General features: G+C 36.6%; 1 protein-coding gene across 3 annotated transcripts in view; it reads right to left on the reverse strand.

Annotated features, from left to right (window-relative positions):
* LOC129728938 (uncharacterized protein DDB_G0283357-like) overlaps positions 1-18,552 on the reverse strand; it is a 280,035-nt gene that overhangs the window by 222,257 nt on the left and 39,226 nt on the right. For all 3 annotated transcript variants that reach the window (XM_055687428.1, XM_055687416.1, XM_055687421.1), the window contains exon 2: positions 14,350-14,396. The gene's annotated coding sequence lies outside the window, so the exon portion shown is untranslated. The remainder of the gene's footprint in view (positions 1-14,349; positions 14,397-18,552) is intronic.

Here is an 18,552-nt window from a genome sequence, read left to right on the forward strand (position 1 = left end):
ACTGTTTTCTGTAGAGAAAATAGCACCCCGAAAATCGCCAAGTATCCTCCAAGAAAAATATTTTTATTCGTCATGTTAATCTATTTATCACTTTTGTCATCGTGCCCTTAAGTTCGTATTTGACTAGAGTGATAATCTAAATTTTCAATAAATCTATCATGTCTAACTATCATGTTCCTGCAGTTTTGGTGATTTTGACGGCATTTTTCGAATTTTTTTTTCAAGGAACGTTTTACCCCAAATGGCATATCTTCTGGTAAAGTAGGTAGTTCCCCGATCAGAAAGACAAAACAAAAATGTAACAAAAGCTGTAAGTTTGCTATGCGAAAAACCTTTCAGGTTGTGTTTTAAATTTGAACCCGTTAGGTGTTAAAATAACAGAAGTTATAACAAAATATATTCTACTAATATCAACCCATATTTGTTACTAACGTATCAGCTTTATAACAAAATTTGATAGCATGTAGAACAGTATAATAACAACCATTGTTATAAACAACAGGTATTGATAGAGACCAAAAATTTGTTAGATTTGTTTCAGAACAACTTCATTTCAGGATTTGTTTCTATAACTCATTCAGATTCAATTTCGTATTCAAAAGCATATGGTAAAATACAAAATCGTATTAAATTGTGTTATTTGTATCTCGTGTTGAAAGAATTTTGTAATTTTCCAGTTATGCTCTTCTGATCGGGTCTGGTAATTATACAAATTTTCGACAAAATCTATTAAGTCTAGCAGGAAATATAGTAATTTTAGTGATATTTTTTCTAGCGATGTTGGGAAGAGTAGGATGCCCCTGAACATTGACAATTTTTAAAAGAAAAATGCATTTTTTTCGTCTTGTTACCTGTTTGCCATATACTGTGACCATGCATTTTGAAGTACTCTTAGTGTAGAATAATACCACAAATTTTCAGAAAAATCCATCAAGTCTAGCAGGAGTTATTGCACTTTTTAGTATTTGGACGTTTTTGGACATATCATTTCCAAGGACCGTTTTACCCCACTTAACATCAATGAAAAAAATTGAAATTTGGCAAAACTTCCTACCTTGAATAGACAAACAAATGCTGAAAATTTCAGCCCAATCGGAGAACATCAAAACAACATGCGGTTGCGCCTCTCTTTTAGTACTCAACTACTCGTACAAGCGACACAAACTGGGTTGCGTATTGAAGATCGATCTGTTCTCCAATCGTATTGAATAGTTTCATCGTTCAAAAAATCAAGTAAAGTTCTGTCCAGTTAGAACCCGGAAACACTTATCATGTTTCAGTTGCAGCGGCAAGAATTCTTTTACAGCGGTTTGTTTACCTAGGCGCCCATTTTGAGAGATAAATTTCAAGGTGTTTCGTGCAGTGAGTCAGAAGTTATTCTTGATGTAAACCGAGAGGAGACAAGAAATTCTGCACACCCACGTTGATAATCCAACGTGATCCGCAATAAAAGTATTCGAGCAGTTTTTATATGACACAACCGGTACTCGAAAATGAAACAAATCTTCGTGATTTTCATTCAGGTTTAGGTAAATTTATGTTGTTTTTGCGGGTTCACTTGGTAATATTTTCGTATAGTATGGAATATGCGAAATAAATTGCTATCAAAATACTGTCTCATAAAGTTAACGAAAGTGACGCAGAAAAACATTGCTCGATAAACGCTTACACCATTTCGATATTGTTCATGTTTTACTCGACGTAAGTGAGTTTCGAAGACATTAAACGATGCAAACGAAACTAAATAAATAACGCATCAGCTGACATCTTACCATTACGCTCATACGTATACATTATGATTCATGATAAAGCCGTATTTACGTTTGGCTGAAGCTAAGCGTTGTGTGCTTCATTTATATTCAAACAGAAATAGACTTCAACATACTAATGTAAAACATTAATTGGGAGCACTGTTTAGAGGTATAGGATTTAAAATGTTGAGTGACAACTTTTAAAACTGATGCTCTCAGTTTCATGTTGCGACCGTTTCTAAGTTGCGACCTTCCCACATACTACTCAAAAATTTTAAGCAAACTAAAAACAGCTGATTCCAACCGTCTCGTGGGTTGCCTTACTCGTAAAACAAAATAAAGTTAAGTCATCCGTCAGTCGCGGTGAAAATTTGTTCGTTTGATTTTTACCGGTTAAAGTATCCGACACTTTATTGCTCTGAGTTTTGTAGTGCGAACTTAAATTTCGATAATTCGGTTTGTGTACTGTACTGTAGCAAGGATGGATGGGAAAAACACACCGCGAAAAAAGCGACTTCGTAAAGTCCGCTTCTGGATGTTTTGACGTCTCATTTTATAATGCTTTGCAAGAGAAACGGCGAAGATCGTTTGGTAAGATTTTTAGGAAATTTTATTGCGTGAACATGTCATGAAAAATCTCACAATTAAAAACTGATATCCACAATGAGAGGATTTTCCAGAACGTTTTCAACCAAGAAATTTTATAGACTCAGTCAGTAATCACATCTAATTTACAAGAGTGTTTATTAGTTTAAATACAAGATAGAGACATCCTATAACACAGTGCAACAATTTTTTGCCTTTCTGATGAAGTGTGATGCGGAAATAAATTTCGCCGAGTTTGAACATATTTCAATTTAAGGGGCGACAATGGAGCCATTTTGAAATTTTTTAAAAATCGTAAATTTTTTTTCCGACGCCATTCTGTTTTTAATCCAAATATCAAAATTCTAAGAGTTTTTCCACATGTAAGCATCTTCTTATACATCTTTCAAAAAATTCGGAACTTAAACGTTTCGTAGAATCACCGTTTTGAGCTTAGTTTTTGTCCAATTTAAAATCTTTTTTTTAAGATGGGTAAGAAGATGCCAATATGTGGGCAAACTCATAGAATTTTGATATTTGATCTTGAAACAAAATGACATCGATAAAACCTCGAAAATTTCCGATTTCTCAAAAATTCAAAATGGCGCCATTGTTGCCCCTTAAGTTGAAATATGTTCAAACTCGGGTAAATTTGGTTTAACATCAAAATACACAAGAAAAAAATATGTATAAAAACCAAGGCAGCAAAATAAGTCAATTTTTGTTGCACTGTGTGATCAACGATAATAAACTGTGTAATTAACGATAATAATCGCAAACACGATCCGGAGGATTCCCACTCACGATTCTTATTTCAAGAATCCTAGAGCCACATACAGGGCATTCCTGAGGATTCTTTTTCAGGAATCCTTTTCAAGGACGCTCAGGAATCCAATGTGAGGAATCCTAGAGAATCTATGCGAATCGTATGTGTTCGTCCGGGTAGCTTAAAAAAAAAAAGAGATGCCAGATAATTGTTTACGAACTTAGCACGTGCGGTGGTGGGTTGAAGAGAACAAATTTTACGGTGCGCTTCGGACAGCACGCTAGGTCAAAACTGGGTCAATATCGAGCGAATAATGAAGGGTTTTGACAGCAGTTAGTGCGCTTCCAGGTCAAAACGAGGTGAGCTGGTGGAATAAAGAAATTCGCTGTAACATGGGATTTAATGCGAACTCACAAAACTAATTGCCCTTGAATTATTATTGTTATAACGTATCAATTCACGTCATTCGACCTCGTTTGCATGTTTTTCGGAAGTGACATTTTAAATTTGAAGTCGCACCATTATGGTTATCAACCATCAATACTGAACGTTTTTTCCCTGTATGAGTGCTCATCATTTATTGTGATATTGCCCAGCTGTTTTCTGTACTCCGCACATCATATTATTGGCAGTATCACTATTGAGGTAAATGATACGCTTTTCATTTATAGCGAAGACATAAATTTTAGGATACTTTATATTTCATTCCAAATTCACATTTAATATTTCCAGCAGGTCTTCGTTTACTAGCAAACAATGGATTCCACATTTCATTCTCATTCTGCGATGTGATAATTCAATCGAAGAATTGCAATTAAATAAATTTTCGGTTTTGATTGGCTTCCCAGCTAAAAATCCCATCCCAGGTAAATTATTGAGCAGACACCTTAAACACATTTTCGACATTCCGACGTTGGCTGGCAAATGGTACACTGCACATACATACCATTAGTCCCCGTGAGGCTATCCGAGCGGCACCGTTGTGATGCGATGCTGTAACGAACAGAATTGAGCGACATGTGCATTGATATTCTCAGTTTCCATTTGAAGCATGGAGAAGCTGATATTTGATTTCGATGCACGGTTCGATCTTTCGAGCGACGTTTCACCCGGTGTCTGCCCGTGTTTCAATCTGTGTAGTGTCATGGAAGAGTTGGATGTTTTCCTATTCTATCTTTTCCGATATCACTATCACTTGTCACATGAAACATGTTCTCACTTAAACAAGAGCTAAAGGGATTGAGTACGGTTAATACTATTCATCTAGTGCTTACCGTGCTAGACTAGAAATTTATCCAGTATCGACTGTATTTTTATGTACATAGTCTTTAAAAATTGTTGATAGAGAATAATGCGTAATCTTGTAAAGCAAACAAGAAGGTTAAAACAAAGCTAGCTGTAATCGACAGCTAGAACTTCGGAAATTGATGGCTGTTGGTAAAAATATCATCTTCCAAAGGCACAATTCCGCTTTAAGCAATTTTAGCATGATTTGCAGCCATCGGAGTGAGCTGATTACTGCGGAAAATCAGTATCATCACAGTGCCGCTGCACGGATTGCAATGAATAGTGCAACCGTCGATAACTTGACGCAATCAAACGCAGAGATACGTAACAGAACTCGAGCGCAATTAATGACTTCCTAGAAGCAGCAGCATTCCCGATTTCCCCCGGGAAACAGTCCCCTTCGAACAAACCACAAAACAAACAAATGAACGTCTTCTTCTTCTACTGTGGTCTCCGATTGTGACCCGGGGCTTGCAACTGCTGACGAGAGTGACTCTCCGCTTGGCAGGCTCATGATGATTCAATTTAGCATCACGATCGTCACCTCTTCGTAACTATTGTACAAACCGACGGTTACCTAATTGCTATCTCGCGACTTCGGTGTCCACCTGGCGCGCCGTAGTGCGGCGGGCCGGCCGGCCGGTCAAGCACCCGCAGCACAAGTACGCCATTTAACCGGTTTCGAGCAATTTTCAGGTACAACCACGGCAAGCACTACCTATTGCTCCTCTCCATCGACGCAACTAGAGACGGGAGACGAGCCTCATTAAATTTGCTTGGAACGCGAACCGGACTGTGCAGAACAAAAGGCGCAAATTTCAAAAATGTGGAAAATGAAGCTCAAACAGGAGCCAGCTGCGGAGGATGGGAACAAAAGTGAACAACATTAGATAAGTAGAATGATGGAATGATGTCAGTATCCTGCTCTTTTTTTTCTGCGGGTCTCAACTTGAGCGAAGAATGATGACTAAAAATAGCAATAAAGCTGTTGAAAACGAAGCAAGGTCGAGGTCAATTGAAAACATGGTGGCGCGTCTCTGGGTGGTATCATATATTTGAGTTAATGTTTCCTCTATTGTAGATTATCACTTTTTAGGCGGCAGTCGATGGCTCATTCGCATTCCAAGTGTCTCAGGTCTCTGCCATGCTGAATGCCAACGCGAGCGTTTAGCCTGGCAGAGGCCTTAGACAGAAATCAAATTAAATCATCGCGCTTCTGTTATGCTAACGATTCTTTTTCTTCGGGTTATTACCGATAGCCGATCGAAACGAACCGCAAACTCGCGGTTGGAGACGTGGACTTCCGGGTAATAATTTATCCGCTCGTACGACATTTATCACGGTTCAATTTGGCACTGTGCGTCGGGAGCGCCGAGACGGCAGCAATGTTGGTCTGTGAAAGAACAAAAACACGAAAAAAACGGTAGCTATTTATCACCAACAGCGGGCTCCCGAAGTTCGGCCACGCGTCGTAAATTTGCAACTCGTTTCGAACTACGAAGCTATTTGCCTGCCGATCGGATCTGGTCAACACTGCCATTAGAAAGTGCCGTATCTGTTGACGGGACCGGACAGCAAATGATGAATGTTTGTCCTTTAATTGTGTTTTTTCTTGTTTTGGGGAAATTAAATCTCATTCATCGAAGCTATAAATAATTAGTAAGAAAATACACACCGGTGAATCTGAAATCGAACTGTGATGACGAATACTCAGATGGTGCAAGACGACTCTGAGGTGAACTGGTCATACGGGTGAACTCGCCCCAAACTCGTTACATCCAGTACTTATATATCACATTTTATTTAATATTACTGTAAGCTCGTTACATCATGGTGTATAGACTTTATCTCGTAATCAACAGGTAGTTTATATTTATGGTACCCACATCTAAAGAATCATACATGCGAATCAAACAAAATGCTTGGATCATCATTTGCTTTTAATTAGTACTTACCGTTAGTGAGAAATTAAATCCGATGAATTAATAAGATTTTTCTTCTTGTCAATAAAATTGCAAGGCAAATGAATGCTGATATCTGTAGATGTGTATGCTGCATATTAGGGTGGGACAAAAAATAAATGTCAGCTCCAATGCACTTTCCTTGTTCCTTATGTATCCTATAATGACGGTGTAAATTTTCAAATCGATCGGTGAAATTATGTCTATACGCTATATTTTTTTTCATAAGTTTTTCACTTTTCAAAACCCAAATTAATTTACCTAGCGGTGGGACCCAGCCTTTTTCATTCGAATTTATTATTTGTTAAAATAAAAAAGCGGTTTTCAAAAAGCTTTTTTTTCATTTATGAGAACTACGAGAGGTAGCTTAACGTTGATGGTAAGGAATTTCACTTAGTATATTTTGGAATATTTTACGCGGTTACATAATTTTTCTCGAAGGGGGAAAGTGTAGTACAAATATTTATCTTATTTGCACAGATATTTTTATAGATAAAGATGCAATTTGTGACTTACTTGTGAAATGCGTTTATGTGAAAAAGGTTTTGGAGCCAGAGTTAATCTCGAAAAGTGATTTTTGGAAAATCTGTTTTTTAATGAAAACTACGAAAGGTTTGCCAAACATTGATGATTGTTTGATCACAGATAAACAGGCATGCCACTCGATGGCAATGTCATCGTTCAGAAAAATACGCAGGGGTCGCTATTAGCAAGCGTGCACATTTAGGGAACATTCGTGTATTACGTAACACCAAAATGATTTGTTTGGTGTATGTGATGTCTCGAGCAAAGTTATGGTTTTTCGGGAAAACAAAATCAAAGTAAGAAAAAAATCAGAGTAAGAAAAAAAGAGCGCGTTTTCCTTTCCCTATAAGAGTTACGTAATTTATGGATACGGTCTTGAATACTCTCACTCACTTCCTAAAGATCTGAATAATTTCACAGAAACTACACATTGTTTCTTGTTCGAACTTCTTACAGAGTTTTTATTTTTTGGATGGACAAAAGTACTATTTACAACTTTGTCGAAGACACTATATCAATCAAACAAACCGTTTACACATTAGAAATATTTTTTATCACTATGAGATACTCGGCGCAGGAGATAATTCCGAAGCTTTATAGTATTTGTTTTTATTTTTTACTTTTTTTAGAAAATTTTTCTTTACGTAGCTTTTGTTTTTAAGAACGACACAAAGATACTATCTATTATAACTTTGCTGAAGACATCACATGAATCACAAAGATAAAACTATAGTTTTTTTTTCAAAAAATTGTGTTTTCTTTTTCTCATTTCTCGTTGATCAAATCAATGACTAACCTCTCATAAATTTCACGAAAAAAAAAGATTCCTAATAAACTAATTTTTGAAACAAACAATTTTTAATTTTTCACCGATTCTTTTTCTCAACATTTTTTCCTGGTGTGTTTTTTTGGAAAGATAAAATTATTATCTACAATTTTGCCGAGGACGTCACACCGATCAAACAAGTCACTCTGGCTCAAATATCTTTTTCACATAAACCCATTTCCAATAATTATAGTGAATTTAAAATAACATCTTTACCAATTAATATATCTGTGGAAAGTTTCAGCTGAATAAAAATGGTAATTAAAAATAAATCCAAATTGGAACTTTTTCCACGGAATTGCATATTTACAGTGATGCTTTAAAAAGTTTTGCTACACCTTCCCCCTTTATAAGGAATGATGTACCCACGCAAAATATTCCGAGATACATTAAGCGCAATTCTTGAATGTTTCTGAACAGTATTAGTGCCATTAGAAGGTTCTAACGACCCCCTTTCTTTCAAAACCAAAGATCCTTAGTTTTTTTTTCAATATCAGAGTTCTGTATTACTCTTTATATGGGCGTCAATGGGAAATCTTTGACCTTCGAATTTTGTTTAGCAGTAAAGCTTAACAACTACGTCTTCTCGAAAACAGTCCTCATGCAACGTTTCGGTTAAAGTTTCATATTGTTGTGCGATAAAAAAATTACAGATATTGAAATTGACCGAAGACAGAAGACGTCACACCAATCAAATAAACCGTTTTGGCTCAAATACATTTCTTGTAGACCGTTCCGATAATTATAAATACACTTACGATCAACCGTTATTTCAAATAACGTGCAGTATTCAACCAAACGTTGGCTGCGTCCTGTTGTTTACATCCAAAAGAAACAGATGCTGTCATTTTTTCTAACATTTAGTGCGAAATTTTGAAAATGCGTGGCCTTTCTCCCGAGCAAAGAAAGCGAATTGTGCACAAATGGGGCACCGTGAGTTGCCTTTCTATAAGAAAATTAGCCAGAGAAGAAGGTATAAGTGTCGGAGCAGTTCAGAGCGCATTGCGGAAGTATTGTGAAGAGTGCACATTTACTGATGCCCCAAGACGTGGTAGAAAACCCGGGCTTGTTAATCCCACAATGGACAAAAAGGTTAAGGAATACTACAAGCGGCATCCTTCAGTATCAGTACGAGATGTGGCGAGACAGCTTGGAACCTCGGCGAGTAACGTTATGCGTGCCAAGGGAAGAATGGGTCTGCAGACCCGTCGGAAGCAGAAGCAGCCAAAACGAAATCGAAAACAAGCTGAATCTGTGAAACCGAGAGCGCGGAAGCTTTATGACAAACTTCTGACCAAAAAAATGGGGTGTGTTATCATGGATGACGAAACCTACATAAAACTGGACTATGAGACTCTGCCAGAACCGCAATTTTATACATCATCAAAGGGAAAGGATGTCCCTGGACCAGTGAAAGCCATTAACACCGAAAAATTCGGCAAGAAGGTAATGGTTTGGCAGGCCATTTGTGAATGTGGGAAAATATCTCGTCCGTTCATTACGAATGACACAATGAATGGTAAAATTTACGTGAAAGAGTGTTTGCAGAAAAGGTTGTTACCCATGGTTAAGCAGCATAACAATCCTCCAATCTTTTGGCCCGATCTTGCTTCCTGCCATACTTTAAGGATGCACTAGGGTGGTATAAAACAAATGATGTCACATGTGTCTCAAAGGAGATGAATCCTCCAAACTGCCCTGAAATTCGCCCTATTGAAACTTTTTGGGCTTTGACCAAGGCAAAGCTGAGGAAATATGTTAAACCAGCGGACAATGTTGAAAAATTTAAAAAAGATTTGCTTAAAGTGGTAAAAATGGTCGGAGAACATACTGTGCAAAAGCTTATGAGTAGTGTTAAGAGAAAAGTTAGAGAACTCGCGTATCCTACGAAAAATAATCCCAACTTGAATTGAAACTGAAAAGAAAACACTTATTATCTATATTTCAGAATAAAATGACCCGAAAAATTCTGTATTTTTGTTTTATTCAAGAAAGAAGAAGTATTTATAATTTTCGGAACAGTCTCATTTGAATTTTTAGTTGTGAATTGGAAAAAAATGAATAATACAAAATGACATCTTTACCTATAAAATATATATGCTAAGTTTCAGCCTTGACCAAGGAATATATTTGTGCAAATTCAGGCTGATAAAAAAATGACAATTTATAATATTCAAATTGGAACATTTTCCATGGAATTGCCCATTTACAGTGTTGCTTCAAATAATGTTATTACACCTTCCCCTTTTGCGAGGAAGGATGCAACCGCGCGAATTGTTCCAAAATACATTTAGCGCAATTCTAGAATGTTTCCTAACAATATTAGTGGCATTAGTGGGCTTGGAAAACCCCCCTCCCCCAAGACCTTAGATTTTTTTTTTCAATATCAGAGTTATTAGTGTTTATATGGGTGCCAATGGCAAATATTTGACCTTCGAATTTTGTTTAGCAGTAGAGCCCAACAACCACGTTCGGTTTTCTCGGTTTTCTTAAACGAATGTCTTAGAAATGCCCAACACTTCGAGATCTGGTGTTACCTCAAAAAAAAAAAAAATTGAAAACAAATCAAGTTTCTGGGAGAATCTTCCAGCTCGGAAATTTTCGAACTCTCAGAAAGTCTATTTGAAAAAAAAGAGACAACACCAGATCTCGACAATCCGACGATTTTGCCATGATTAAACAATCATCAATGTTTGGCTAACCTTCAGTAGTTTTTATAAAAAAATTAGCTTTTCAAAAAAAATTTAATTTTTCTTAGATTCTTATATTGCAAAAATTTTTTTCTAGCTGTGTTTTTTAGAAGACAAAATTATTATCTACAACTTTGCCGAGGACGTCACACCGATTATATGAACTGTTCTGGCTCAAATACACTTTTTACATCAACTCTAATCGTTTTAAATATAAGAATTACCGTTCGACAATTTTGTAAATTTTTAGTTATTCATAAATTCACTACTCATGTCCGATGAAATACAAACAAATAGAAATACAAATACAAACTCATTTCAAATATTAGTTGTGAATTAGGATAAAACCAATATAACGAAATGACATCTTTACTCATAAAAATATTTATGCTAAGTTTCAGTGGAATTGCATAACAGTGACGATTCGTATAGTTTTGCTACACTTTCCCCCTTCAAGAAGAATGATGCAACCGGGCATGTATTCGAAAATACATACTAATTCCTGAATGTTTCCCAAAACCTAGTATCAGTGGTGTTATATGGTTCAAAAAGGATTTTGGTCTTGAAATTTTTTCAATATAGGAGTTCTGAATTACTGTTATATAAGGGTCCAATTGGAAATATTTGACCTTCCAATTTCGTTTAGCAGGAGGATCCATTAGTTTCGTCTTCTCGAAATAAGTTCTTATGCAACATTTCAGCGCAATCGGCGGAATTCGGGATGTGGAGTTTCAGAATTTTCATATTTTTGACCGATGAAAAAAATGTACAGCAGTCGTCGATATGAAATTATCAAAATCGATTTTTCAAAAACCAAATATCTAAGAAATACATGAAACCTCGAGATCCGATGCAGTTTTTTTTTTTTAAATTAGCTTTCTGGGTGAGTGTTTCAGTTCGGAAACTTCTGGGCTTCCAGAAAGTCGATTTACCAAGGAAAGAATTAGAGACTAAACCAGATCTCAATGATCCATGCATTTTTAGGACATTTGGGTATCAAAAATCTTTTTCAACATCGAAAATTTAATACTTTTTTTCATCGGTGAAATAAAGAGAAAAGTTCGATAATAAAGCCAAATATTATATAAAGTTAATATTTTGGCATTTACCAGGGACTTTTAATACATGAATCCCTATCTGTGCGAAGAAAATAACGACCACCAGGAATGAAATCAGTTGCTAGATTGGTTTTATTAAACAAATTCTACTTTAACCTACTGAAACCCCGAAAAGAGACAAGTATCTTTTTCAATTTTTACACTTGCTATTTTCCAACTTTTAAATACTAGACTTTGTCCCTATCACCTGTTACCAAGAAAGGAAACTTTCTTCATGTTCTTCCACGAGAAACAAGGTATCTAGTACAATCACTTCATTCCAGCGAAGGTAGGCCATGAAAATATTCTAGCTTGCATTGAATGTCTACATGCATATGGAAGATAGAACTTTTGAGACCTGCCGATGAGCGAAATTCGACAAGTCGATTTCTACGGGTACCCTACTGTTCATGTCATGCGGTAAACAAAAATTCGACATTTGCTCTCATATTGACTGAACTACACATTGGTTCGTTCAAACAGCACGTGCGTTGCACGGTAAACGGTATCGCTGATAGCCGGAAAACACTTCATCATTCTCTTATTCTGTTTCTTCAATATTCTACCGTATTAATATTTCTACTTAAACCAATCCGTAAAAAGAGTATAAAGAGTGAGTGTTGTTGTAACACGATAGTCATTGTTTCAGGTAACTCTCTCTTAACCTGCTACCTCTCTTCCATATTATTAAAATTTTCGAATTTTTAACAAAGTAATTGTGTATGTTATCTTATTTAGAAGTTATTGTTCCTTTTTTTGTTCCTTATTTTAAATATGTAAATATTTTCCTGTTCCAGTTATTAAAAGTAAAAAGACAGACTTTCCTGAAAACTCATTAAGTTTTTCGCGAATTTTTTGTTCGGTACCTACCGCTTATTCTCTTTTTTTTTCAAATTTATTTTAAACTTGATACCTTAACAAAAATAAAAGGATTAACTAAAAAATGAAGTCATTCCGAAAGATTTTGGCTTTGTTCTGTTATACCATTGTTTTCCTATCTTGTCACGGTCGTCATGCCATATTTAAACATGTTCCGGCTGATTCTAAATTGAAGTCGTATAATTATGCCACGAAACCGTATACTAGTTTGTACATCATGAGAGAAACCCTTCATTTGTCATATCAGTGCATTACATGGGAGATTGGTGAATCTTACAAACCATTTTTCTCGATTGTTTGCTTTAAATAGGTTCAATTTTTGATTGATTGTTTGAAACAATATGCTTCCGAACCCTTTTCAACAGCAAAAATTTGCTGTTCAGCAGTCTTTTTTTGAGTTTTATTTTTCGATCCACAAAGATAAGCAAACAAGATAATTTATTCTAGAGTCACAAGCGTACTGATGAACATTACATTTAGTATTTTTGGAAGTGGATTTGGCATTTGTGTTTAGCTATGACAATGGAGGGAAGAGGACTAAAATCGTAGAAATATGGATTAAAATCGTAATATTGGAAAAAAAAACTCAAACTTAGCTTTTCATAACAAACCCGAGGTCATTCATGACGTGAAAATCCTCACAGGAAATCAACCCGGCTAGCGTGGCAAGGCCTCGTTCATCACTCATCTGGGGATGATATTTCAACCCAATTCGATAAATCACATTGATTAAATAATCATTGCCAATTAGGGGAGCCGCTTAGTTAAAAGAGAGCATCAATCGTAGTCGCTCGAGCAGCGCAGGGTAATATGAAAAAAAAAAAAAAAACTGCTGGGAACGGACCAAACATCGACCACAAATCATAAAAGTTAGGAAACAACAATAAACACGGGTCTTCCTTAACGCGCAACATGGATGCTGGGCTTAAGAGTCTCGACGAAGGCAAATCTGCCAACTGGAATCATCCCGCGAAAGCGCATATTTAGCGAGAGTACGCTGGAAGCACAAAATTAAACAGCACAATAAATTAGCAGGCAATCGACATAAATCTAGACGCTGAAGACGACGACGTCGACGGATGCCCGACTGCCGAAGGAAAACAAACCTGACACGGGAGACGGGCTGGAATGCTGCTTGCTGGGGAAAATGGCGAAGGGAAGGTGGCACACGTAATCAGAAACCGTCGGATTCGATTGAGTCTCCTCTCCGCTGCTGGGTGAAACCACGAAGAGGTACCTGGAGTGCAAACGAGGCTCCGGAATCGTTAAAACTTCATTAGAGTGAGAAATTCAGCTCCGGGTGGAGATGGTGGCGACACGGTGAGCCTGCCTGCAGTGGGGGTCCATCTGTTAGGGCACTCGCGGTTCAGATGGGCGGAACGACGAGAATGCAATTCATTATACTGCTCGTTCAAAAAGTTCATTCGCCTTATGCATTCTGTCGTTCTAGTTGATGTTGGAAAGGTTGGTGGAGAGGAAAGCAGGAGCGAGTGGCAAGGGGTTGAGGCTTAGCCTCTAAAGGCGGAGGTGACGATGGTCATGCAAGCCTGCATGCATGCGTCACATTCGCGACAAAAGACGATATCTTCTTATTATTTTTTCTCTGCCTTCTTCTAAGGGGGATAGCGTATCGAACGACTTGCACGAGATAAGCGACGAACCGTTCTCAAGGTGATGGACAAAGTCTTTCCTTCGGGCAGCGGAGCGCGCCCTTGGTGGTACGTATTTCAGCGACAGGAATGCCATTTGCAATAAAAATGTAGCTTCTGATAGATTACAGAACCATTAGCGGACAGGTGATGAGCCAGGGTAGCACCGCTGGATAAGATAGGCGTAATTTATTTTTTACGTTGATAAACAAAGTGTTCGGTATACAGCTTCGTTTGGAGCTGTTTTCAATAAATACTTCAAATTGGAAAAAACGGAATAAATCGTTGCTGACGTTTATGACCAAATTAAAAAAAAATTCCTCTTTTACCTACCTTATTGTTGAAGATTTTACGATTGCAGATGAAGAATCAACGCTTGCCTGTAATGAAAAGAACAATATAGATTCAAATAAGTGATGGTTCGCATCAAGCTAGTATAATTTCATTTAATTTTAGCAAGCTCGGGTTCCAATTTGATATAACCTCACAAGCCTAATAAGAAGATAAATGTTCCTGAACAACAAATAGATGGATAATATAATAAGAACTCATGAAGCAATAAATATTTAAACCAGACGCAGATATCATTTTAAACTCTTTTTCAATTACGTTTTGGTTATATAACACTTTTGGTTCTTTACTCGATGTTGTTATTTGAACTGCAGAGTTTCTCAATGTATGATTTTTTCAAACAAGACGTATTTTACACGTACGATACCCCTTTAAAAATTATATCCCTTAAACATAATTATACCATTTAATACCCAAGCGCCGATTCAAAGAAATACAAAAACCTTATTCTGATGGCATAAACAGATGGCATTTAACTTATTAGTGCAATCATCACAAACAGCATTTCAGACGTGATAAGATTTGAATAGTCGTTGAAATACTGAAATGCTCTATAAATACTATCAGAGAAATCTAGGGAATAGGAATAAAAATGAATAAACAATTTTTTTTTTTAAATAAAAGTATTTTTAATTGACATAGATTTTCTATAATGCCAAAAACAATAACTTAGACAATTGAAAAGTTTCAACGATTTTGAGTATCTAGTTGAAACACGTTTATTTGAAGGCCTTTCTCACTTTGTTGGCTTTTCTGCACTGAAATTTGTAAATAACGCTGGTCAACACAGGTGAACTCCAAAAGCTCAAACCAGAAAAAAATGAAAGTTATTCAACTAGTATTGTGGATTACTATGCGAACTCTCACGTGAGTTGACGCGTTGTGGTAATGTCAAGAGGCACCAAAATTCATGGGAATGGTTGAATAGTTATAATCTTTAATTTTTGCCGGGTTTTGCCGGTTTTGCAGGCTCTTTCGGCACAAACTAACTTTTTACTGGTAGCAATTAACAGTGTTTATTCATAACCAAAAATAGATTTTTTTATTAAAACCGGTGAGGAGAAGCATAAAAAGAGACAATTAGATTTTTTTGAATTAAAAAAATTGTGCTTGAAATAGGTTCTGCTTTGAGCTTAAACAAAAATTAGTAGAGAAATATATAAAGAAAACAAAGTTTCAATCCTAGAAACAGTATTTCTAAACGTTTGACGATTGATTTTTTTATGTTTTGAATAAACACTTGTTTGTATTAACCGTAAATTATCTGCAAAAAGTGGTATTTATATACAGGTCGGACTCGATTATCCGGAACTTAAAAAGATTTCTCATTCCGGGTAATCGAGTTTCCCGGATAATCGAATCACACAAAAAATATTGAAATTTTGCGATTAACGAACATAAAATAAATATTTCTTTTCTTTATTTCACTTGTATGATGCAGGGGCGTAACCAGAAGTTACTTCTGAGGCGAAAGGGGGTAAAATCCTAAGAATAAAAAAAAATAAATTGGACATTGATTGAGTGATTGAGTGAAAATCAATTCGAACATGTCCCAAACAGTGACTTAAATGGTAAAAAATATGCCAGAAGGGAAGGTAAAAGCGAAATTTCGGAATAAAAATTGAAAACGGACACCAAAAAAATAAAATTCCGGATAATCGAGTCTAAAATTCCGGATAATCGAGTTTCCGGATAATCGAGTCTCCGGATAATCGAGTCCGACCTGTATTCCCGCAATCAAATTGGTCAAAACACCATGCCGGAGACAGGGATGCGGTATATTTTTCCAAAACTGTATCATATTTTCAGTTCGCTTAATTTTCACTTTCCCTGCTGCACACATTGTCTGCTTAATGAACTTGGATGTTAACGGGTAAAAGCCGTTGTTAAAAATAGAAATTTAGTTCGAAAAATCACCACTAACCTCACTTAAAAGTGAATCCTACGTGATATGTTCCAGAAAACCCAAAAACACACGAATATAGGGTGAAAAAAGGCAGAATAAACCCTTTTCAGTGCTCTGCATAGGATGAAACCATTACACACCGCTTCGTTGAACAATTTTACATAAAATATACTATATTTCAGGTTGCTAACTCAGCGGCATTTATCTAACGAAAATTTAGGTTCGAATCTCAAAGTAAAAAGTGAAGAAACTGACTTGAACCTATTTAACGGTAAAATAACCTGCTGTAAATATACACACTCACGAACACATAAAACTAACCAATTCTAAACCTGAGTTTGTGAAAATATGCGATAAATTTCTTCATTTTTCATTTTTATATGTACTTATCTTGGGTATTGAGGCCTTATTTTTCAAGCCAGATATTTCACAAGCGTAGGATAAAGGGTGGACACGAAATTATTGCAACACGTTCAATTGGCTGTAACTTGTTTCCTGTTCTTTTTGTCTTTAGAATGTATTGTTTACATGCTGTGAATTTGACAGTTGTGTATTTTGTTGTCGCCAGTTTGAGAGCTACTCAAGTGAAAGAGCGAGAAAAAATTTTGTACACACATATGGCAAATCCGGAGCTTTCCCATCATGCATTGGGAAAAATGCTTCACATTTGTTATTCGACCGTCTCAAGAGTTCTTAAAAGGTTCAAAAACAAGTTGACTTTGGATCACAAGAGTGGAGCTGGAAGAAAACCGGGATCAACAGGCAGAAAAATAGATGGAAAGGTTCAGAAAATTTTTACCTCAACACTTAAATACATGATGTGGTCAAAAGACTTGGAGTTTCGGAATCGTACGTCCGTAGATTACATACCTAAAAGGTTAAAAAGTTCCTAAATCTTGCTGAATGCCATCAGACAACTGCCAAAACCCGCGCCAGACAGATCTACACGAACCTATAGACCAAAAGTAGTTGCTGTTAGATGGACGTTGAAACGTTTGTCAAAGCTGACTTGGAACAACTACCAGGACAGGAGTTTTTCACTGGAAAGTGGATGATCGTTACGCGAAAGAGAAAGTGTTCAAATTCGCCCCAAGTATCTGATTTAGAAGGCTATCTGCACCTGTGGCAAGCGCAGTGAAGTTTTCGCCACAGAAGGAACCATTAGCAGTGAAATTTACAAGACTAAATGCCTCAGAAAACGTCTTTTGCCACTTCTGAGGCAGCTTAGAGAAAGCCCATCATTTTGGTAAGATCTAGCCTCTTTTTACTATTCGACTGTGTTAGAATGGTATGAGTCGATTAAGTTTGTTCCTGAAGACATGAATCTGCCAAACTGCTCGGAGCGATCGAAACGTTTTGGGCTATGATGAAGCAGGAACTAAAAAAGACCAAGGAGAATGTGTAAAATGCAAGTGGCATGCTTAAAAATAGAAGAAAAAAGGAACCGCATACAACTGTACAGATTCTTATGGATGGCGTGAAGCCACACAAAAACGTGTTGCAATAATTTCGTGTCCACCGCTTAATACTTTTACCGTAACACCAACGCACTGTGTCTTCTTTATTGCCACCGAATCCAAGGACGTATGCACTTATTTTTGCTTTGCAGTTCGCATGGCATTACAGTGACAATACTTGATGCTCTCTCGGTTTTTGTTTCTTGATCATGCTTCCGGTGACGAGAACAACAGACTACTTCACTCTACACTGCGATAATCTCTCAGAGACTAGTTGTGCATTGGAGGCAGCCATTTTCAAAGTAATAAGTCATTGAGAACCCGACAATGATATCTTGATATTATCACTCGTGTAAATCGAGCATTTTCCTTGAATACACTGTATTTAGCATAAATTATGTGCAGTCACGATTATCTCACGTATTCCACCTGTATTCACTCACTATACATCACAATAATACCTGGTCATTACGGAACTAAAAAGCAAAGCTACTAAACCCGACGAGTTTCCAGCCTCTCTAAAAAATTCTGAACATGAATCGAAGGTAATTTCTATTGAAAATGAAAAGGAGATATAAAATTTTCTCGTAACGGTTCGAACCTATTTCAAACAAAAAGAAAGTTCTAATTTTAGTCCTAAAATGAAAATAATTTTTAAAAGACAGTTGAGACCAAAAACGCAAATAAGAGGTTTACAGAATCAAGTTGAATCATTTTCAAATGGGTGTAACTTTTTATTCATTGGATATTTGTTGGTTGGCAAATGGTTGGACAAGTGTAACTTGAGACCCTAATGTGGCCATTCACCTCTGTCCAGCGACT

Source organism: Wyeomyia smithii, chromosome 1, assembly GCF_029784165.1.
Source record: "Wyeomyia smithii strain HCP4-BCI-WySm-NY-G18 chromosome 1, ASM2978416v1, whole genome shotgun sequence".
In the NCBI taxonomy this organism is placed as follows: Eukaryota; Metazoa; Arthropoda; class Insecta; order Diptera; family Culicidae; genus Wyeomyia; species Wyeomyia smithii.